The following is a 25221-nucleotide window of genomic DNA, read 5'->3' as shown; positions in this document are numbered from 1 at the left end:
ATGTGGTTGTTGGCGGAGAAGATGGGGTCCAGCATGTGACGGGCATAGTGGGTGGGGGTGTTCACCAGTTCCTTGAGTCCGAGGTTGCTGAGGTTGTCGAGCAGGGTGGTAGTGTTGCTGTCGTTGTTGTTCTCCAGGTGGAAGTTCAGGTCCCCTAGGAGGATGTATTCTGGTGTTGTTAGTGCGTGCGGGTTGACGAAGTCGGCGATGGATTCGCTGAATTGTGTGCGCGGGCCCGGGGGTCTGTAGAGGAGGGTTCCTCTGAGTGTGGTTTTGGGGTCGGTGCGGATCTGGAAGTGTAGGTGTTCAGCGGTGGAGAGTGTGTCTTCGGCATTGGTCGTGATGCTGATGGTGTTCCTGTAGACGATGGCGATTCCTCCTCCGGTTTGGTTGACGCGGTCCTTCTGGGTGATCTTGTAGCCGTCCGGGATGGCTATGGCGATGTCGGGGGCCGAGGAGGCGTTCATCGAGGTTTCCGTAAGGAATGCGATGTCCGGTGCTGTTGTGTCGAGGAGGTCCCAGAGTTCGACGTTGTGCTTGTGGACGGAGCGGGTGTTGAGGAGGATGCACTTGAGGTGGTTGTTGTTGCTGGGTTCGACGGGTGGGGTGTAGGTTGGGAGGCAGGTGAATTTGCAGGCTTGGCAGGTGAAGGGTCCGTGGGTTCTCTTCGGGGTGGCTCAGTAGCAGTCGGGTGGTCGTCCGGTGTTGAGTGCATTGAGGGTGGTGGTGTCGTTTCTCAGTCGGGTGCCCTGGCTCCGGCGAGGGCCAGGGGTTCTGGCACTGGGCACAGTTCAGGCGCAGACGGGCGCAGATGGGCGCAGACGGGCTTGCCTTTGGCGCGCCTTCGGCGCGTCAGCGTTGCGCCCACTGCGCGCGCCCGCTGTGCGCAGCCTCCATATGAGGGGCTGTGGGAGGGAGGAGCAGCTGGGAGACGGGAGCGGGGCGGCAAATGGGACAGCGAGGGGCGGGGCTGCAGGGATGCAGCAGCGGGAAGGGACACAGAGGGCACAACAGTGGGGGGAAAAAACAGTAAAACAGTAAAAAACGGGCAAACAGGGATCCAAAGAAACCAGGGGAGGCAAGGACTCACACAACAATCGGAGGCATCGGCAAGAGCGAGACGGGGGCAGGCGTCACAGGAGGACCGTGTGGCGGCTGGGGGGGCGACCTGCCTGAGGACAGGGTCAAAGGTCACTCCCTTCACTGCCGCGCGGCCTCCATATGAGGGGCTGTGGGAGGGAGGAGCAGCTGGGAGGCGGGAGCGGGGCGGCGAATGGGACAGCGGGGGGCGGGGCCGCAGGGACGCAGCGGCGGGAAGCAGGAAGGAACACAGAAAAAAAGAATGGGGCAAAGGGGCACAGAGGGCACAACAGTGGGAGGAAAAAACAGTGAAACAGTAAAAAACGGGCAAACAGGGATCCAAAGAAAGCAGGGGAGGCAAGGACTCACACAACAATCAGAGGCAGCGGTAAGAGCGAGGCGGGGCAGGCGTCACAGGAGGACCATGTGGTGGCTGGGGGGGGCGACCTGCCTGAGGACAGGGTCAAAGGTCACTCCCTTCACTGCCGCGCGACCTCCATATGAGGGGCTGTGGGAGGGAGGAGCAGCTGGGAGGCGGGAGCAGGGCGGCAAATGGGACAGCGGGGGGTGGGGCCATAGGGACGCACCGGCGGGAAGCGGGAAGGGACACAGAAAAAGAGAACGGGGCAAAGGGGCACAGAGGGCACAACAGTGGGGGGAAAAACAGTGAAACAGTAAATAACGGGCAAACAGGGATCCAAAGAAACCAGGGGAGGCAAGGACTCACACAACAATCAGAGGCAGCGGCAAGAGCGAGGCGGTGGGCAGGCGTCACAGTAGGACCATGTGGCGGCTGGGGGGGGCGACCTGCCTGAGGACAGGGTCAAAGGTCGCTCCCTTCACTGCCACGCGGTCGCCATATGAGGGGCTGTGGGAGGGAGGGGCAGCTGGGAGGCGGGAGCGGGGCGGCGAATGGGACAGCGGGGGGCGGGGCCGCATGGACGCAGCGGCGGGAAGCGGGAAGGGACACAGAGGGCACAACAGTGGGGGGAAAAAACAGTGAAACAGTAAAAAACGGGCAAACAGGGATCCAAAGAAACCAGGGGAGGCAAGGACTCACACAACAATCAGAGGCAGCGGCAAGAGCGAGGTGGGGGCAGGCGTCACAGGAGGACCGTGTGGCGGCTGGGGGGGGGGGCGACCTGCCTGAGGACAGGGTCAAAGGTCGCTCCTTGGTGCAAGACCCTGGCAAAGTCAGTGGTGCCACTGAGAATGTTTGGGAGTTAAATCTGTGTAGCACTGAGTGCAGAAATGTCCAGGACACTTTATCAATTGCCTCTTCCGTTTCCAGTTCCAAGGCATTGCAGGGGTAGTTAGTGAACTTGTTTTCTCAAGTACAGAGCTGTGCAGCTTCTCCTGTACTCACTCTGCACTTTGCCCTGCCCACTGGCCTGGTCATTCACTTCTGTGTGCCTTTTGCTTCTCATGGACATACTGTGCTCTCTGAACTGGCCACTGACCTTGCTGTTTTGCTCTTGCCTGTGCAGATTCTCATGGATATGATCTACATTTTGTGCCTTGCTCTTCTCTACTCTTGGTGCATATCGGTGCAATATGTGAATAAAGACAGTTGCTCTTGTCTGTTTCATCAGTGTCCTTACTTAATAAAGTTCTTTTGGTGTGTGTGTATGGTTTACTGTGCCCCATACTCTGTGTGCCACTTCAACATTGGCAATGTCTTGTCTCACGTACTCTTTTTTTTACAAGGGTGACAGGGACTTCAGTTCTTCCTGACCCTGATACTTGTGGGGGCTATGATGTCAATTTTTACATGTAATGCAGTTGTCATTTTCATGATTTGTTCATGTTGGCTATATTGTACACATGTCAGGTTGGGGGTCACTGCCAGCACAGATAGGGATGCTATCCACAGGTTTGCAGGCAGGCTGGCCAGGGTCATCATGTGTGTGTTCTTCCTTTATGTGTGCCCAGCAATGTATGTGTGTGGTCATCTTGTGATGGCCAGTCATCCTAGTCCCATGACTTACTTCAGATGTGTGCTCTTGGGTGGTCAAGACATGTGCAGTGTGAAGGGGTGACTTTGTAGGCAGTGTTGATGTGCGTGTGCCCCTGCATTGTCAACTACACACATGTAACCCAGGAGTTGAGTGCCTGTTGTTTGGATTGTTCAGCCCTGTGGATGTGGTTGTATGCGCATGTGTGAGTGGTATGTTGTGCACTGTGCAGTATGTTGATGTGTCCATGCAGTTCTGTATGACCCCTACTTGTTGTTTTTGTCACTTGTGAGTATGCAGAGTGTGTGACTGGCAAGTCAGTGTTGTGTTTTGTTGATCATCCATGTGTCTTGATGCTGCTTGTGGAGACTGTGCAGACCTGCTGATCCACACTGCCATTGTGGTTGTGTTTTCTCATGCATTGCTGTCACATGGTGCCTTTTTGCCTCTAGTGTGGCGTGTTGTGTATGGTGTCATGCCATTCCCTATCTGTGCTTCAGATGCCTACCCATTGTGAGTATGCACCTCCTCTATTTGTGTATGGTACACTCCTGCCAGTTCAGTGACTAAATATCTAGGGACACAATATAGAATGCCCAAAATATCCACTCCAAAATATCGAAATACAGAATATATAATCCCTATCTATAAACAGGTACTTAAATAAAAATAATTTACCAATTAATAAAAATGAATTGGCAATTAATAAAAAATAATTACCAATTAATAATTATCAATTATCAAGCAATTAATTATCAATACAAATAAATCAAAATTAATATTGAATTTACTATAATTAAATTACTTCCCACCATATTCCCCTATAAACCCACAACCCGCTACGGAAATAAATTACGCAAAAATTAAATTACATAACATACATTACTTTAAAAAAAAAATAAACATACATTACAAAAATGATACATAATTTTAACACACATACTACCATATATAACACCACATTTTTGTTTATATTTTGTAAATCGATATTTTAAATTCGATATTATGGAAATCAATATTTCCTACCCCAATTTCGATATTCTGACTAACTATATTTTGGTGATTCGATATTCTGTCCTATCTATATTTTGGAGTTGATATTCTGTCCTGTCAATATTTTGGTTTCTATATTTTGGGCATTTACCCTCCAGCCATGTTCACTACTGACGTGCAGTCCACTTTACTTAGATGTCAGCTGTCCCCTTTGTTTTCATGTGTGTGTGCCTCCTCATCACTTCATTTGTGACACTGTGCTTTGTGGTGTAGTTCTTTGGCCAGGAGCAATGTGCCACTCAGGACATTTTCCCAATTTGTTATTTGTGAAGTTCTTGTGCTGTTTGGCAGTCATGGTTGCTCATACACAGTTCAACTGTGTGTGCTGCCGAGTCCTCTGGTCAAGTTGTTTCCACCTTTCTGTCCCAGACTTGTGAATATGTTGGTGTTGTGTTGAATGTATGTGGGTTTGCTGTGGTACTGCTTCACTTTATGGGTGTGATGTCTTTGTGCTGTGCTGATTAGTGTTGTGTGGGTTCATGTTGTGTCACTCATGTCTGTGTGGGACTGTTATGCTTGGTGTGCACACACTGCTTGTTGTGCATGGAGTGCTGTGGGTGTATGTTGCCTTGTCATTGCCTGGTGTGCATCCACTGATGTTCTGCTGTGTTTGGTAGGTGTTTTTTGTGCCTGTGCATCTCTTGTCTGTTTAATGTGGCTGTGTTTATCTGTGATGGTACACTTTTTGTCTGTGTTGTGGTATGTTGTGTGTGCGTTGTTCCTGACTAATGAGGTTGTGCATTCCTGTTGTGTCTGTGCTCCCAATACCTTTCCACAGTTTTGCTACACAGGGCATGTCTGTTCTTGTTGTGGTTCTGTGTGGGTTTCTGTTGTGTTTTGTGTTTGTCTGTTGTGTTTGTTTAGACATTTGTTCTGGCATCCCTGTGTGTGTGTGTGATATGTGTAGCTACCCCGAGGGTTTGTGAATGATTGTCTGTGTAAGGACACCCTTCTGTGTTTTGTATACTGGTGTTGTGTGCTGCTGGTGCGAGAGTGGTATGTGTGTAGATTCCTACTAGTATTTGACAGTCATGGAGTGTGTCCATGGGCCCTGTGTGTTGTGCTGCTGGCATACTCCTGTAAAGTAGTTGTATACATATGTGTGGCTGTTCACAGTTTGACTTAGGGCCTTCCCTTCATCCCTGTGCCTATACATGGCTTGCCTTGCTGTCTCCCTGGGTTGTTGCACTGAGCTGACTGTGGTGTGACTTCACTCACTGTGCCAGTCATGTGTGCTTTGATGGGCTGAGGGTGTTCTATGTTCCTTGTCTTGCATGTGATGTACACATGCTTGGTGGTTATCTCCGTGGCCTTCAATTTGTGTGCACCTCACTTTGGCTTTCCTATTTGTTGTGCTCCATTGCGGGCTGCGTGTGGTCTGTGTATGTGTCTTTGTGTCAGTGTGGGGTGTGTCTGTGTGACTTGACAGCCTGTGTGTCCAGTAGGATGTTTGTTCCTTGTATGTGTGTATCTTCATTTAGTGCTTATACTCAGTTTTCTTGCCTTGAGTGTGGTGTTGTTGTGGTGTGTGTGTTGCCCTGGCCCTGTGCTTGTGTGCTGTGTGTTCCTCTGCAGCCACCCCTGCTGTGGCTGTCTCCCTAGTTCTTTGGTGTGTGGTGCAGGGTGTGGATTCACCTGGATTGTTGTTGTGCATGGGGGTGCACACGAGGGGCACATGCCATGTCCCTTCAGGGGGGGCTAGTGTGTGGAGGGTTGAGGTGTGGCCCTGTGGTATTTGTGCCCTGCCCATGCCTGGCACTGGCCCTGCCTTCTGCGTTGTGCTCATGTATTCACTGCTGCGGTGACGTGACCGGGACATTGCTGCACGATCGCGTTGAATGTGTATCCTGGATGCAGAGGGGTGACTTGGTGGTAGGTGGGTCATGTGTGGGAACACTTGTGGATGTGTTCCTGTCCCCACCAGGGTGTCTGCTGTGGATATGGACCCTGTTTCAGCCCATGAGTTGTGTGTTGTGGTCGTGTAATTGCGTACCTGCGGCGGCGTCCGCGGCGGTCCATGTGTTGCTGGTGATGTATCAAGTACAGCACCGGAAAAACGTGTACTCTGATTTCGTGCTCGGCTGTCGAGCTTCCTCCATCTCTGATTGTTTGGGGCATCCTAATTTATGAAGTGGAGCGGACACCATTCTGCACGACGGTGAGTCTCCATTGGCTCACACCACCGCGGTAGCGGGCGCACTTTGATGGCAGCTCATGTCGCACCGTGGCGGATGGAAATGGGCTATGTTTGGCATTTGTAATATGCTGGGCGTGAGGTCTGCTGCTCGCTGGCTGAAAAAAGCATTTTTCCGCACCACCAGCCACCGCCCGCCATTCTAATAGACCCCTTAATGTTGAATTTCGGAGGTGTCTCCACATACTTTGATTAAAGTGTTAGTAACACCCTTGTGTTGTAAATAAAACAACGGTATTATTAAGCATTAGCTGAAGCCATAATGCATCAGTCCAAATATCTAGTATAGGGATTCCATTTTGTATTTCGAGTCCGCCATTTTTCATGCCCTACATTGCCATGTGCTCAATGTTCTGATTGTCCTACCTCTCTGCCAGTTACACTGTGGATTCTACCTAGCAACAGTTATTATTAGTCCTTCTTGAGAGTGTAGCGCATGCTCAGCAGAAGTAACAGTTGTTCCTTATTAGCATAGCCCTCCCATGTTCTAGAAATACTGTTAGCTCCACCCACTGATATATTTGGAAATGTCCTTACGTGGTTGCAACCTCTGTCTAAGCTGTAAGCTGAACCCCTTCCACTGTGTATAAAAGGGGCCATGTGCTTGTATTCAGTGTGCTACTCTGTACAATACTGAAGAAGTGTTGTGGAGGTTGTATCACCACCTTTAAAGGTTTATTAAACTATGTTTTTGTATTTCCAGTTTCCTTGCCAACTTCATTTGTAAGTCTAAGGACTTTGTACACAGAAGGGCGAACCCTTTCGGTACCTTTGGGCCTTGCTGAGGCCTGAACTCATCAATTGGCGCCCGTCACGTGGGGCTCATCGGCGACTCGGAGGCTCGAAGGACTGGTCGTGACGAAGGAGTGGAACTCTGCCGGGGAAGTGATCACTGCCAGCGGCGTCTTTAGTCCTGGCATCCTGAGGTATTTCTTCCTTCCTTCCGATCTGACCATCTGGGTGGCGCCGGTCTTCGACTGAGACCTCTTCTGTCGGTTTGCTGTGGATAAGCTGTTTGAGCAAATTGTGGAACTTGGCAAGTGGAATCTGGACGCTCGTGCTTGGTAAGGACCAATGTATGGTAATTACTGTGAGTGTTTATGGTAGCCAGTGATTAGCAAGGCAGTTTTAGGATACGCTTGCTGTGGCTTTTGGATATGGATATGGATATGGAGATGTTTGGATGATCGATCATATTATGATTATGAATATGGGTATATATGCGTTGCAACACATATAGGTAGGCAATGTGGAGATTTTTCTCCAACATATGGTTGTGAGCGGCGCAACGATTAAGTGCCATTTTTCTGTATAATATTGCGTATTTCGAACTATTTCTAGCATGTCTACTTTTAGCGCACTACGTAAGTGGTGCTGCTGTGGAAACCGGTTAAGTCTTGAAGAATCGCAGCCGGCTCCCCCAGAAGGGACGCCGAATAGGGATATGTACATTAAGTTTGGTCTTTCCCCTATAATGTACAGCACATTGTGGAGGAAGTATACCAAGAAGGATCCTGAGTTGAGATGGCCTTTGTATGGTTCGTTTGATGTGCGCAAAATTGAGTATGTGGAACAGTGCCTGTGTAAGCGCCGAGCGAGACAAGATATGTTTGAGAGTGTGCGAATGTGGGTGAAAGAAGTACGTGAGCGTGAGAAACGTGAACATGCGCTGATTGAGAAAGAGCAGAGGAAGAATGTGCGTGAGAAGGCGCAAGAAATGAGACAACGTGAACAAAAAGACGCGGAAGAAAAACGGGAAAAGGAACGTAGATTGCAGATATCTGGCCAATATCCCATTCGTCGGCCTCTTTATCCTGTCCTTAATAATTCTGATGATGATTTTTCATTACTAGATCGTTCTCCGCCTCCGTATGCTGGCCCGTCTGCTCCGAAAGGGGAAGATGAGGATTCTGGATCATTTAAAGATAAGGTAGACACGCGGTCTAAGCTAACATCTGATCGTATGGCGGAGCTCCGACAAATTTCTTATCGTATTCTTAAGGGTACAATTCCTCTTGCTGAAATATTGTTGTCTCTTGAAAAATGGCCGGACAGGGAAAAAATTTATTTTCTTGAAACCTTTTCTGATGAAGTAGTCGGGGCTTTTCGAAAATATTCTCCTGTTCTTGAACCTGATGACACAATACAAGATAAGAAAGAATTGCGTAAAGGTCTCTTTTCTCCTTCCCAGGCAGCTGATGCAGTTCGACGGTTATTCGTATTGCGGGATGAGGCGTCTCGGTTACGAGAAGAAAAGCGACAAAAGACGGTGGACGACAAAGAGACGGGTTTGAGTGGCGATGGGAAACAATCACCTATCTTTTCTTCAGATAAGGTCGATATTGTGCATGTTAAACCTATGCGAGAGGCAGCGCCTTTGTATGTTCCTCCTAAAGGAGCGGGTACTAGTTCAGATAAAGATTCAGCTGATGCCCGAGGGTATTTTATCTATAATTGGGTATATACTCCTTGGAATAGAGCGGATGTTATGGCCTTAAAGAAAGCGTTACCTGACCCACGGAAAAATCCTGCTGCCTTTTATGAGGAAGTTGAGGGGGCTTTGAATTCTTGTACTATGACATTAGCTGACATTGATTTATTCTTTGGTCTTATATTACCCCCTGACATGTGGAGATCAGTACGGAAAATTGATGATTTAGTGACGTTTAAAGCTAAATGGGAAGACATTGAGGAGGAGGACAGAGCTAGGAAACCTGCGCAGAAACCACCCCAGCTCATTCTAGACCTCCCTGCTGCTATTTTGATTAAATTAAAGACGATTATTCCCCCTAAAAAGATTGACTGGACTATGTTAGCATCTTGCAAGCAAAAGACAGATGAATCAGTTTCTGACTTCTTTACGCGATTTGAAGAAACTTTTCATGATTTTAGTGGTCAGTCTCTGACGGATGACACGGGTCGACATCTGTTTGTAGACAAATATGTTTCAAATTTATTACCGGGAGTAGCAGCTCGGTTGAAAGCGAGTGAAAGCTCCTGGACGACTTCGACTCCGGCATCCCTCCTGACTATGGCTCAGTATTACGAGCGTCAGGAATTAGAAGCAAAAAGTAATGAAGATAAGAAATCTAAGGATTTGAAAACAAAAGTTATGTTAGCACAAGTGTATGGACCACCCCAGAGAGGAAATAATAGAGGTGGTCGGGGTTTTTATGATTCTACATATAACCGCACAGACTTGGCTAAAGATCAATGTGCATATTGTAAGCAACGAGGCCACTGGGCCAATGAGTGTCCTTTAGCGCGAGAACACAGGGCTATGGGACGGGGTAGAGGTTTTGGGAGAAATCGTGGGGGTTTTTCTGGCCCACGAGGTAACCTAAATGATAGGGCTAGATTCGAATCTAGGGAGCAACAACAAGGAGGGTCTAATACCTTTGATAGACGAAATCAGTATCAGATGTCTGACTATGTGCACCCCGAAAGTCATGATTCCCAATATGCATAGGATTGCGTAGGATGGGGGGAGGAATCAGTTGAAGTACCAGTAGATCAGAGGGGTCCTTATGTTACAGCACATGTTTTGGGTTCTACTGATCAGTTTTTGGTTGATACAGGGGCTACTCGTAGCGCTTTGTCTAAACAATTGGTTCCGAGGGCTCCCCTGTCTGGCTTAACGATCACATCTGTAGGGTTCGATGGAACACCTTCTCTTAGCCCATTATCCCAACCCCTTGCATTTCATGTCGACAAATTTACAGCACCATGTCCATTCTTGCTTTCCTCAAACACGCCTGACAACATTGTGGGTCTAGACATGCTGAAACATTTTAGAGCCACAATCCACTGCTCCCCTGAAGGAGTACGCGTGATTTTAAATGACAATTACCCTGCAAAAGAGAGAGTGTGTATGGTCGCTGAAAGTGCTGCATTAGCCTCTTTACCTCACACGTTGTGGGCTACTTCAGACACTGATGTGGGACAGATGGTCATTCCTCCGGTTCACATTAGTGTGAAGGAGGGAGCTGTGTTACCACGCCTGCCTCAATATAGGATTTCACAGGAGGGTGAGGAGGCGCTCATACAGATTGTGCAGGATCTCATCCGAGTGGGGGTGGTGGAAGAAGTCCCATACAATGTTTGTAACAGTCCTATTTTACCAATCTTGAAGAAAGACACTGATACTAGGGTATATCGATTTATTATTGATTTGCGGGAGGTGAACAAGATTGTGGTGCCCCAATACCCTGTTGTTTCTGACATCACGACACTCCTTACCTTGGTTCCACCAACAGCGACAACATTCTCGGTTGTCGACCTGAAGAACGCCTTCTTTTCGATCCCTATTCACCCTGATAGCCGTTACCTTTTCGGCTTCACTTTGAATAATCGATCGTATAGATTTTGTAGAATTCCACAGGGCTATACTGAGAGCCCTAGTATCTACAGTCAGGCGTTGAAAAGACAGTTGGATTCCTTTGTCTTGCTTGAGGGGGTAGTGCTTATTCAATATGTCGACGATATTTTGTTGGCTGCTGACACCCCTGAGCAATGTGAGACTTGTACGTTGTCCTTGCTTTCCTTTTTGGCTTCTCACAATCATAAGGTATCTATGAAGAAATTGCAATTCTGTAGACCTAAGGTGACCTACCTAGGCCACCTTTTGTCTAAGGAGGGGCGTGCACTTACATCAGATCGTATCCAAGCCATCCTGGACACACCAACACCTTCTACACAGAAAGATGTTCGAGCATTTTTGGGTCTTACGTCCTTTTGTAGGCAGTGGATACTGGGGTTTTCACATATAGTCAAACCACTGTTAGCGCTATTGACAAAAGACATTCCAATTCCCCTTCCTTGGACAGATGAATGTGAAAACGCTTTCCAACAGTTACGTCAGGCCCTTTGTTCAGCACCAGTGTTAGGCACTCCTGATTACACGAAACTTTTCACATTATATGTACATGAGAGAGATGGATGTGCGTCATCTGTGTTAGTACAGATGCACGGGGACAGGCAGCGTCCGTGTGCATATTTCTCGGCATTGCTCGATCCTGTCGCTCGGGCATTGCCGGGGTGTTTTCGTTCGGTCGCAGCGACAGCTGTGTCAATACGTCAGAGTGAGGGAATAGTGTTATCTCACAAGCTGTTAGTGTTGGTTCCCCATGCTGTTGACGCCCTTTTGAATCAAACAAAGACGCAGCATTTAACAAGTGCCCGTCTGACCGGATATGAACTAACGTTGCTGGCTCCCCATATCACATTGAGGAGATGTGCTACGTTAAATCCAGCAACATTGTTACCATTCCTGACGACTCAGCCTGAGGCACAAGAAGCACATGATTGTATTTTTGTGACTGAGGAACAGACAAAGGGTCGTATCGATCTCCAGGATACGCCTTTCTCAGATGTAGATGGAGAATTATGGGTGGATGGCTCCTGCCTGAAGCTACCGGATGGTACGACTTCGGCAGCATATGCCATCACTACTTTGTATACTATCGTGGAAACAGCACGCATTCCACAGAAATCAGCCCAGGCAGCGGAGCTGATCGCATTGACACGAGCATGTGAGCTTAGTGCAGAATTGTGTGTGAATATTTATACAGATAGCCGCTATGCTTTCGGAGTAGCGCACGACTTTGGCCTGCTCTGGAAGGAAAGAGGTTTTCTGACATCACACGGAACACAAATTATGTATGGAGAATTGGTGCACAATCTTTTGACTGCCCTGACATTTCCTAAGAAGATAGCTATAGTGAAATGCAGTGCACATAAGAAAGTTATTGACAAAGTAGGGCAAGGAAATGCTTTCGCTGACCAAGTAGCACGAGAAACTGCAATGAGACCTGACTCCACTTCAATGTATGTTGTGAAGTCACAAGCAGAACGATGGCATGATGCTAGGAAAGAAGTGAGGGAAATACAGAGAGTTGCTTCTGATAAAGAACGAGAGCAATGGTCTGAAAATGGAGAACTGGATGATGAAGGTTGTTGGCGCAACAAACAAATGGATAGGTGGAAGTTGCCCACAGCTTTTGTCCAACCTATGGTTCAAATGGCACATGGGCTAGCACATGTTGGAGCTTCAGCGATTGTGAAATTGCTTGCGCAAGTTTGGGAGCATCCAGAGATTGCTAGCACGGCCAAGAGAGTGGTACAGACCTGTATGATCTGTCTTAAATACAACCCAGGGAAAGGAACACGGACTCCAGCAGGAGGATTTGAAATACCTACTGCACCTTTTGAAGTCCTGCAAATGGACTATATCCAACTTGAACGCTGTAATAATCTAAAGTACGTCTTGGTAGTGGTGTGTGCTTTCAGTAAATGGATTGAAGCCTACCCTACTAAGGACAATACTGCAATGACTACAGCAAAGGTGCTACTGAAGGAGTTTTTCCCTAGGTATGGTGTTTGTAGACTATTATGGAGTGATAACGGGCCTCATTTTATAGCAGACGTTATCAAGTACGTTCTGAGAGGTCTGGGGATAAAACAGAAGTTTCATGCAGTGTTCCATCCACAGTCGGCTGGCTTGGTGGAACGCTACAATGGAACACTGAAGCTTAAACTAGCAAAGATCCAGGCTTCCACTTCTCTGACTTGGCCCGACGCTTTGCCTTTGGCATTGTTGTCAATAAGATCAGTACCACACTCCCGAACCGGCCTTACACCGTATGAGGTGGTGTTTGGTCGTCCCATGAATATTTGGGGAGTGCCCAAACCAAGTTCCGTATATGATGTACCTTGTGTATTGATGAATGACTATCTGGCACAATTAACTGATAACTTGGTTTCTATTCATCAACAGGTTCGAGAAGCACTCCCTGACCGGTCCACAGGTGAGGGTCATAGTCTCCGACCCGGTGACTTCGTCCTCATCAAGGCGTTCGAGAGGACGAGTGGCCTGGAGCCCCGATGGTGCGGTCCCGAGCAGATTCTGCTCGCAACAAGAACGGCCGTCCGAGTGACCAACCGGAAGAACTGGATTCACTCCCTTCATTGTCGCAGAGTGCAACCCGGATTGGTGGAGCCTGCCGTGTTGACTGACCATCGAGAAATCCTGACTACAGAGAAAGGCCCTGCTGTGGTACCTGATGAGCAAGAGGAGTTCTTCCCGGACCCGACGACTTCTGGAGTAAGAAGATACAACCTTCGACCCAGGAAGAAGTTTTCTGCTGTTTAGACTGCTGTCAGAACGGCCTCTTGGTTGGTGCAACGGAGAGCCGATGAGGCAAGGGGGGGGGATCAGCCTTGCATTAGAGTAGTGACACCCGTCTTGGCCCGTTGGTGAAGAAAACAACAGCCGCCTTGGGGGAAGAGTTCTGACAGCCTTTTTTTTTTTAGTTTCAGGAAGATTTGCGAGACATTTGTTCAACATGGAGAGAAAGAAAGTGATCTGCGCCTTCGGATTTATTGCTAGTGTGGCAGTTGTTGCCATTATCACGTGGTTTGTTGAGGATGTAATTCCTGCCCGTGATCTATATGTGGTTTCTACACCGGTGCCAGAGGAGCATTTCTTTTATACGCTCCCCTATCAGGAATCAAAACACCGCTTGTCCTTTGTAAATAACACCTTCATTCAGATGCTACATCATACCCACACTGCTACAAATGAAACAAATTGCTGGATATGTGGTATGATGCCAGCGCACCAGAAGAAGGGGGGAACACCGTTTATACCTCTCCCTTTCTCTCATAATGGTTCTTGTCGTGCCTGGTATACTCTTCTATTTGCCACAAGAAAGCCTGCTGTTGGAAGATTACTTTTTAGACTAAACAAAGAATGTCACCAGAATAAAGACGGCTATCCACAAGCCAATGGAACTATATGGGAGTGGGAAGAATATCGACCAGACAATGAGTCTACTCCCTACATTTTTACGAACACTAGAGACACTGTCGAAAGTGAAAAATTTGTGATCTCAGTTGCACAAGCACAAGCGGACTTATGCGTACAAAGTGTTGGGAACATCCCTGTAGGTGTTAGTGATTGTATTAAAGTCTTAAATATAGATGGTCTGAATAATAGCACATTTTTAGCATCCCATAATACATATTTTGTATGCGGTAATAGAGGATATTATCGATTACCAGCTGGCTGGTCAGGAGTATGCTATGTATCGTTTTTATTACCACCAGTGTTTTTAGCACCTGCCACTTATCATAAAGACTTGAAATTGTTGAATAATGCCACTGTGAATAGATACAAACTTACTTTATCTATCGATGATGTGGACCAGACCGATACTAGTTTGCAGCAATATGTAGATTTTAACCTAGGGTTATTCTTTTTTGTTGGAGCTGCCCTAAACAGTAGAAAGATAAGAAGGTTAACTAGAGTTGTAGAGGCAGTGACCAACCAAACTGCTGCAGCACTAGGAAACGTAACTGAAGAGTTGCAAATTACTAGAATTGTTGCCCTGCAAAACAGAATGGTGTTAGATGTCATATTAGCAGAAAAAGGAGGAGCTTGTAGACTTATTGGAAGTAGCTGTTGTGTCTTCATCCCAGACAACTCGCCTTCTGTTTATAATGCCATAAATAAACTGCATAAAATAGCTGCTGACATACATGTTGACAATGGTACATGGACCTTCTCTAGTTGGTTTTGGACCTTATTTACTACATGGGGTTGGAAGATCCTCACTGGCCTTTGTATAATAGTAGTAATTCTTTTTTCTTGCTGTATGTGTATTCAATGTGGTCCTATGATATGTTCCCTTTGCATTACCTCTTGTATACCCAATAAGAAAGCTGTTTCCGAAGCTGCTTATCAAAAGAGTCTAACTAAAGAGATTTCTAACATTATGAGCATTGATATTCAAGATGAGTTTGATGACTACCCTATGAAATGGAATGGCTTCAGCTAACGCTGAAAGGGTCGTCTGTTGTAAATAAAACAACAGTATTATTAAGCATTAGCTGAAGCCATAATGCATCAGTCCAAATATCTAGTATAGGGATTCCATTTTGTATTTCGAGTCCGCCATTTTTCATGCCCTACATTGCCATGTGCTCAATGTTCTGATTGTCCTACCTCTCTGCCAGTTACACTGTGGATTCTACCTAGCAACAGTTATTATTAGTCCTTCTTGAGAGTGTAGCGCATGCTCAGCAGAAGTAACAGTTGTTCCTTATTAGCATAGCCCTCCCATGTTCTAGAAATACTGTTAGCTCCACCCACTGATATATTTGGAAATGTCCTTACGTGGTTGCAACCTCTGTCTAAGCTGTAAGCTGAACCCCTTCCACTGTGTATAAAAGGGGCCATGTGCTTGTATTCAGTGTGCTACTCTGTACAATACTGTAGAAGTGTTGTGGAGGTTGTATCACCACCTTTAAAGGTTTATTAAACTATGTTTTTGTATTTCCAGTTTCCTTGCCAACTTCATTTGTAAGTCTAAGGACTTTGTACACAGAAGGGCGAACCCTTTCGGTACCTTTGGGCCTTGCTGAGGCCTGAACTCATCACTTGCATTGCAGTATGCAGGTATATTTTTAGAATAGCTTGTATCATATCTAGTTCAAAATCTATTATTATCCTTTGAGGACAATAATTATCAGTTAATTCTTTTAGTGTTGTTAATAGTTCAATATATGTGGGATTATTTTTATTTGGCAGCAATGCATAAATGAAAGGAATATTGGTTTCCTGAAGTTCACCATGAGTGGTGTAAAGTTAATAAAATGGTTTTGGGCACACTTTAAAAGTTCCGTCCACCGTCCATGTTTCACACTGTTTCAATTTTTGCAAGTTAGTATTAGTTGTAAAAACAAGAATTCTTTTATCATTGGTTTGATTGTCACACATCAAGAATTTGTCCTCTTTGTGGGTAATAGTATATTCTGGTAGTTTTTTAATTTCTTGAAAGGTTTGGGGGGTGGGTGGAGTTGGATCGAACGCTCTTTTGGTTTTAGCTATGAATCGTTACAGGTTGGGGATAGAGGGCAATTGTCCTGTGACATGTTCTGGTACTTTTGTCAACACATTTTTTAAGATTTCAGTGCTTGTTTGTTGGGAACCTGTGCTTGCTTCTCGAATTGTTTCTGAGGCTTCCCTTACTTCTAATGCTGTCACATTAGGTGGATGGTTGTGTTCTCCCACATTCACAACGTTGTTATCTATAGTTGTAGCTCAACCATAACATGCAGTTGAATAGTATTTGCTACATTTCCAATGTGTTTTATTATCTTTCCCCTTTTCTTGACTGTAGGTATAACCCATGTAGCTAAGCATTAATTTTCCCTTTTGTGATGTAATAAAGATTGCTCCTTCAGCCATTTCTAGGGTATATCTATGAAGACATATACATATGTGTTGAGTAAATATGCTTTGGTCTTATATACATTGGTTTGTTTTATTAGTAATTTAAAGAAAATACCTACATTATTGTTCTTTATGTTTTGTTGATGGCTTTAATTGTTGTTTTTGCAGTTTCACAGTTGTAATTTCTGTAGATGGGGTAGAACATTGTTTTTGTTAATTATATTGGATATTAATTTTAGTTTCTTTGTCTTAGTAACTTGTTTACAGTGAAAGTATACTTACTTTTTGTAATAGATTAATTAATTTGGTGGATGTTCTTTGGTAGATGTAGTTTGTTGAAGCTGTGAAGGAAAATGTATAAATCAGTTTTGTTTTTTATTTTTAAGCTTGTAGCAAAATTAGACAATTTTATTTCATTGCTAGGTAACGTTTGTTTTTTAATAGTTCATGAATGTTTATCATGTGGAATTAGATAAGGTACTTAATCACATTTGTATTTTATTGTTTTTACTATTGTTGATAGGAAGTTTAGTTTTAATTTAAAAAGAAGAGAACATGTAATTAATTTAGGGAGTTAGGTTAAGGATGTTGAGGCATTTATATGAATTAAAAAATGCTTTTTCTTACCTGTGTTGTTTTATAATCTGTTATAGTAATTTTTGTAGATCTTCTTTCTCTCTCTTTCTAGCAAAGTAATGCTCTCATTCCATGTTTGGCCGATAAACGATAATTTTCTTTAAGTTAGGTCATCGCTTTTATAGTGGTTAGTTAAGTACTTCTAAATTTTATTTGGTTTGTGGTCTTTTAGTTTAAATTCATTGGTTGAGATACGTTTTTTGAATTTGGTAACAGTTACTTTTTAAATAGGTAATTATATGTGTTGTTTGTTAGTTGTTTATAATATATTTTTTGTTGTAGATATTTAAATTTTTTTATTAATAATTGTATTTTATCATTTAAATAATTATTGTATATGATATGTATATGTGAATAAATATGTTAGTGAGTATATATATTAATTCTTGTGAATGTATATATTTATTTGCGTTCTTATAATTGATATTTGTTCTTTAAATATATATTAATGTTATATATGTTGGTATTATAAAATATGAATTGTTTTAATATATTAAATAATTATATAGTTGCAAGGAGTGTTTATTTAATGTTGAATATTATTATCGATATTTTTGTAGTGTTTCTTTTTAATTTAAATTTTTCGATGTTTTTGTTAACCATGATTGTAGTCTATATTTATATATAGGATGGCAGAATTTTTGTATACGATACTTTCACCTTGATATTTTTGTACATCAGTGTTTTTGTGATCGATAATCTAACAGTGAACCGTGCCCACTTTTTCATCCTTTCTGCATTTCTTTGCACCCTTATAGCTATCTCTCGTTTTCTCCTTCTGTGCCCATTTTTGCTGCCCCTCCCGCCCATATTTTGGCCTCTGTTGTACTCCCTTTTTGCTGCTTCTCCTGCCCAGTGTCTTCCCACTTCTGCAAGCCCCACCCATTGCCACCCAGCGCTCCTCACATCTCCCAGGACCTACTTAATGGGGGTCGCAGCGCGACCCGATTGAGCAGGTGCCGAGGCCCGGCTCTCACCTCCCTATGTCTGGCCTCCTGAACAGCCTTGGTCTAGCATGATTTACTTAATTTCTTTCCCAACTCCCCCTTAGTGCCTCTTCTGCTTCTGCTTCGCGCTCTCTTCATTTTCCATCTCTGTGTCTCATTTTCCCTTTCCTCTATGCCTGCTCTTACATCTTTCTGCCTCATCTTTCATTCTTCTTCCACTCCTTTGCCTCATTTTCTCCTTCCTCTTTGCCTCCTTTTTCATGTTTTCTGCCTCGCTTTTCACCCTTATTCTCCCTCTGTGCCTCGTTTTCTCCTTTCCATATGCCCATCTTTGCTGCTATTCCCACCCTTTTATTGGCCTCCATAGCGATCCCCTCCTGCAAGCCTCGCCGACCACCCACCACCCTGCCCACCTACCAGGACCTACTTTCACCTGCATCACATGCATCAACATGCTCAACATCCTACCTGCGACCTATGCTGACCACTGCTACCAGCCACTGGCACTGAAGAACCAGCTCACCTGCACCCTCCCCAATGCACGCTCACACTGAAAACATGCCATCAGAGTCTGGGACCTCATCAACACCCAGGAGCAAGACATCATCTTCCTCACTGAGGCCTAGCTCAACCCATCTTCCGCCTCCGACTTTGCTGCCACAGTACTAACAGACTACAAAATTACCCACCACAAATGCATCAACAAGCCAGGCATAGGAAGTGCCATCCTCCACAGAGAGTCCATCTTATGCACCACCACAATGGCTGTTGCTTTCACTGCAATGGAGCACCTGAACGTCAGACTGCAGACGGATGAAAAAACAACAATCAAGGATGGCCTCGACTGCACACCACTGGAACCACGAGACATCTTTTGGAACTCCATTGCAAACTTCATTCCCATTCTCGCAATACATTTTCCTGGGAAACCTCAATTTCCACCTCGATTACCTCACCATCTGCCACTCCACCCTCCTACTGGGCAGCGTGGGCACCCTCATCTTCACCCAACTCATCCACGATCCCAGGCACATCGCAGGTCACAGGCTCGACCCCATTTTCACCTCTAGCAACTGCATCAAATACAGCCACACACAGAAATCACATGGTCCGACAACTCAACTGTACAATTCAACATCACCATCCCCCTGCATCCACCATGGAAGCTGGTGCAAACTCTCAGAATCCAAATGGTCGGAAACCCTGGATACCATCCAACCCAATCGCTTCAACAACCCGGACCAAAATGTCATAAACTTCAACAACCAGCTCACAGACTGCTTCAACAGCAATGACCAATTAGCAACACAAGACACAGGAAATCCACAAAACAAGGGAGCTGGTACACCGAGGACCTCAAGAACTCCAAAGGCCTCTGCAAACAACTCAAGAGGAAAAGATGAACCAGCAGGGATACAACTGACTGAAACACCTTGAGAAGCACACACAACTACTACTACCATCAGTTACGAGACACAAAGACGAAGGAATTGGCAACATGCATCAAACCCAGCTCCAATAACAGCAAAGACCTCTTCAGTATCATAAAGTATTTCTCCAACCCTGCAGATGCAATGAACAACATCACCCACTCACAGGACCCATGTAACAGGCCTGCAAACGTCTTCCACAACCCAAAATCACCAAAATCTACAGGAATCTCACCACCTAAAGCAGACCCGCTACTTCTTCAACAACCAGCACAACGACCGAACGACCTACAATGGAACCCTGACTCATCGATCAGACCCACCTCACCACCGGGAAAATCACAACCATCATGAGATCGATACAATCAATTCAATTCAATAGAGACTTTATTTCAGTTTTAATTCAAACCACAAAAGTACATAATATTAAACAATTTAAAACACAGTAGTTGTAAAACATGATGGATAAAGTGCAAGAGTGCAAAAATAAAGCATATTCCATACGTAAAAATTCATTATAAAGATAATTCAGTCAATAGGGACCATCACTGGTCCAAACAATTTCTCAACTTAACAGACAATTTTAAAAATTCAGTAACTTGGAGAATACTGTCACTATGCAAAAGTTGCAGATACATTAATGCTGGTCTGATCTGGTTAAAATTGAGTTTCCTTAAAAGATCTACCAGATAGCGTTTGCGCGGGTATTCATAAAATGTACATAAAAATATAAAATGCAGCATATCCTGTGGAGACTTTCCGTCGCAGCCACAGGATGCAGCAAATTTATTAAAAATATCCTTTTTTGGTCTAATCAGCAGATGATGGAAGAGATTTAACCTAAACCTTGTTAACAGGAACTTCTCATGGGAGGTCAGCGAGCCCGTCAAATAGGGCTCCATCGTTTCACATGTTTTTCACATAACAAATTTTCTTACACTGGGTTTCAGGAGCTCCTCTCCTTCTCTTTTGACCTTTCTGTCCATAAGGAAGGCTCGCTTAATTACCTCCACATCACCCTTTACAATCCCGCTCGGCTGTTCAAACAAATCCAACCGTCCGAGCCTGGAAAAACTGGATTTCAAATATTTTAACCAAGGGTTACTCATTGCCTTATCCTGAGACAGGTAATTTCTCACGATCAAATGTGTCAGTGGTATGTCCTGATTCAGCCACAGTTTTAGCCAACAGGTCAGCGGGCGTAAAGAAAAAATGTCACATAAGTATTGCAACCCTAACTCTTCATGTACTACAAAATTGGATGTACCTGCTGGGACACACATGAGACGTTTCATAAAAGAGTTTTCAGCAATCTGCAGCTGCTCTCCGGGCACATAGCCCCATAATTCCATACCATAAACGGCAGTTGCCACTGATTTTGCATTGTAAAGTTTCATCATGGCATTATTAGGTTTTTTCCCCAGTTTCGATGCAAAGTTAAAACTAGAAGCATTCACCCTTACCAATTCCCTTTTCTTTTTATCAAGATGGGGACCCCAACAAAGTTTGGTATCAAAAAGGACCCCAAGATACGAGAATGATTTAGCAATGGGGATTGCTACATCATCTATTTTAAATAAAAAGTTCCTTCTTGTTTGTTGGCCAACTTGCATGATGAAAGATTTAGAGTTATTGACCAGGAGGTCTCTATCCGTCATGAACATTTTAAAAGCGTTTAAAAAAGCTTGAAGAACCCTATCGGTTCTAGAAATTAGACCCGCATCATCTGCGTATAAAAGGACAGGAATACCCCGCCTGCCAACTCTGGGGCAGTCAGCCTTCACATTCTGCAATACGCTATCTAGCTCATTATTATAAAAGTTAAAAAGAAAGGGGGCGAGAATACATCCTTGGCGCACCCCCCCTTTCTGATGTCAAAGTTACTAGTTATGCACAGATCTTGAGAATACCTAACATTAGCACTGGTGTTGCTGTGTAAAACGACAAGGAAGTTGACAATCCCGCTGTCAACACCCTTATCCCTCATGGACTGCCACAGCTTTCCCCTGTTTACACAGTCGAAAGCAGATGACAAGACCATGGAGGCAAGGTGGACAGTACCCTTTTGAGCAACAGTGTACTTGCTTAATATTAAAAAGAGGTTAAGGCACTGCGTAATAGTAGAGCATCCACTGCAGAAACCATACTGAGAGATGGACATGATATTATTTTCCAGCGCCCAGTCAGAAAGTCTCTGCAGTAGAATTCTGCCCACTATTTTAACCATAGAGTCAATTAATGAAATAGGTCTGTAACAAAGTGGGCTACCCTTGTCCCCCTTCTTAAAAACTGGGACTATCGTGGAGACACCCCAGGATTGTGGGCAGCCAATTTTAGCAGCTGCGTTAAAGACCGACTCTAATATGGGCGCCCAAAAGCCAGGTTCAGACTTGTATAAATCTGGAGGGATCCCATCAGGGCCAGGAGCTTTCCTGGCTGTAAGTCCCACTATACCCTCAGTGACCTCGCCTCTATCAAACCTAATAGTATCACCACTATTGCAAGGAGAAAGATTAAAATTGTCAATCGTCCTGCACCAGGAAAGGTCTCTTTACTGTCGCCCAGAATCTAGAGCTACACTTCAGGATAGAGGGGTCAAGAATTTCCCCCCATGCCTCTTCTCTTAAAAGTTCCTTGTGTATGGCGATAACGGATTTGTATTCTTTCCGGCACTGTTGAACATTCTCCTTTATTCTGGGATTAGCTGCCAGGGCTAACCTTAAATTGCGTGCCGCCTTAGAATAGTCATGATTAAACCATCTTGGTCCCCCGATCTATGTGTTCTTTACTGGAACTAACATCATCTGAGACACCTTGTCCGATAAGCTTTGAAAAGCAATAAGGACCTTGCACGGGTCAGACCCTTCTTGAGTACAATTCGCAATTTCCTCTATGCAATTGTCCTTGATGTTTTTATACAACAAGTCTGGAGTAATCATAGACCATTTAAGGCGCCGTCTCCCATCAGTTGTGCTCAACCTGCCTGTGATACAATTCCGACCTTCCTTAGCCACCCAGGGGCCCTTCAAGTGTACAGTCAGTGGGTTATGATCACTAAATTCACTATGTTCAATAATGAAAGAGTCCACAAAAGACTGCATTGACAAAAAGAGTAAGACATAATCAATGAAGGTACCCCTCCCATGACCCTTAAAGGTTGGGATCTCAAAACACTTTAAAGGATCCCTCAATGCTATAGTTAACGATAAATCCAAGTCATTCAATAAATCGTTAAAAACGTCCCCCTCCGCCGTATGTTCCAAATGCAAACCCTCGGAGCGGTCACAATGCAAATCCGTGATGCTTTTCAGCAGGGGGTCGCCGCAAGGATGGACATTAAAATCGCCCATAATCATAAGGTTATGGAGACATTCCTTCATTGAAGTACTAATAAATGTATTTAGTGCTGATATTGCGCTGGAAACTGAACATAAGTTGACAGCATTATAAAAATTCACCAAGCCAGCCAAACAGTTATCTCCATTCAATACTAAATCAATAATTCCAGAATTGCCTGTTAAAACTCTACGTATTTTACAGGAGAGTGCAACAGAAATAAATGTGACCAGGCCCCCCTTAGGTCTACCCCTGCTGGATGCTATCGCAGGAACATAGAAGGCCTTATACACTTCGAGAAAGAAGTCACAATCCACTGACCAGGTCTCCTGCAGACAAATGATCTGAAACTGCTTAATATACCTAATCCAGTTACAATCCACCATCTTTGTACCCAGTCCCGCAATGTTCCAAGAGATTACATTATTTCCACTCGTTTTCACCTGGGTGATCTCCGTATGGCTCTCTTCAGCTGATCTTACATTTTCCTGGCCCTCAAGCTCCTCACGTCAATCACACCCTTCAAGGCCTGAGAGCAAATCATATCTATTCTCTGCTTCCACAATAAACCCATTCCTACTATGGTTAACAACATTATATAGATATGGTGCTGTCGGAGCCGGAGCCTGAGTTTGGATCAGTGGCCTAAAATTCCTGTGATTAGGCGGGGCTTTAATCAAGTGGGTGTAAAAATATCCAAGTGGACGAAGACATATACTGTTCACATTATACACTAATGAGGATGCTCTTAATACTGTGGCCACATGTTGGGGATGTTTAAAGTTAACAACAATACAGTCCCCACTATTTGTCTTTCTAGATTGGCCGATCCAATTCACCCTTCTGACTGATAGTATTTGATCAGTGTATGCAATTGGAAATCCTCAGTTTATATTCAGCCAAGCAACTGTTTTATTTTTTTAATGATTCATGGGATTCCCCATTGGACTGGTCAGAATGGTCATCAGTAGTTGGGACATTAGTCAAGACAGCCACATAGGGTGCACAATCGGGTGGAAGATTAATATAATGACTTTTCCTTATTTGTCTAAGATCAGATCTAGCATCAAGATCTGCTGTGGGCTGTCCAGTCAGATCAGTTTTTGAGGGGGGTTCAGGTGGAGCGTTTTCCGCTGCAGAAACTTGCCGACAAGTCTGCTGTACCTTCTCTCTCCTAAGTCCCTGCCCCATTTCCACTGCCTTAGGTCTGAGAGGCAATGCTGATGCCAGGTGTACTGAAAACAGTCCACCTAGTCTATCCACCTCTAAAGCCAAGGTATCCAGCTTACATATCAGAGGTCTTATCAGCTCTTCCATTTTTGCCTCAATGTTTCCTTCTAAGGTGCTAATCAGTAGGGCAAGTTGCTCAAAATGTGTTTTAATACCACCCTCGTTATTTCCCTCAGATGGACAGGATCCCGTAGCAGAGCGATTACTGACTAATTCGGCTGTATCAACTCTTTTTTTGCTATGCCTCCCCCCACGTTTCAGTTGTAATTCTCTACAGTTTCTCACCGGTCTCGGTGCTGGCGGTGCCTGCTCTGTTTCCTCAATAGAGGTATCTGGCAGGTCTTCATGCATCTCTGCATGCACCTGAACTATAGCCGTTATAACATCCCTATCACTATTATCAGAGTTATTGGGCATAGCTGTGTCCACCACTGGAAGAGGCACCTCTTCCTGTAACAATGGAGGGCTCCCCCGACCTAGAGAGGCCCTTCGATCATTGATAATCTGATTTACTTTTTTATTCAAGTAGTTGTCCATGGTACCCAACCCAGAAGCAGTTTTATCTGTTTTACCTCTAGACATCACATCGGCTTATTGTTACACTCAAAATAGAGGCTAGTGTAATGGAACAATCTACAAGCATTCAACGCACCTTACACATACAACAAGAATTAAAATATAAAATCTCACTTCAATACAAATATCCTTCACTAAAGGACCGGAGTCTATGGCCCAGCCCAGTCTCTTCAGGCCTCTGAGGGCAACAGAGGGCCCGCCCTTTGCCCGGGCTTCGCCCGGCGTCCCGCGAGGCGGGGATGAGGCTCAACTTTATGCGCCTCCTGGCGCGTAGCGGTCGTGCGCGGCTTCCGGCCGCGTTGGATGCTGGGGATTCTAGTCCCCGGGGCACGCTCACCTCACAGCGGCCGCACAAGGATGGTCGAAGTGCTGCAGCGCGCGGCAGGCACACTGGGAAACCACAGCGCTCAAGGGCGTCCGCAGTAGAAGGTAGGTTCAAAGTCCCAGAGCTTACAGGACCTCCGTTTCAACACCCCCGCTCGTCAGGGGATGAGGCTCAACTTTATGCGCCTCCTGGCGCGTAACAGTCATGCGCGGCTTCCGGCCATGT

This window comes from Lissotriton helveticus, chromosome 4_2 (genome assembly GCF_964261635.1).
Source record: "Lissotriton helveticus chromosome 4_2, aLisHel1.1, whole genome shotgun sequence".
In the NCBI taxonomy this organism is placed as follows: Eukaryota; Metazoa; Chordata; class Amphibia; order Caudata; family Salamandridae; genus Lissotriton; species Lissotriton helveticus.
Note: the sequence above shows the minus strand (reverse complement) of the source record.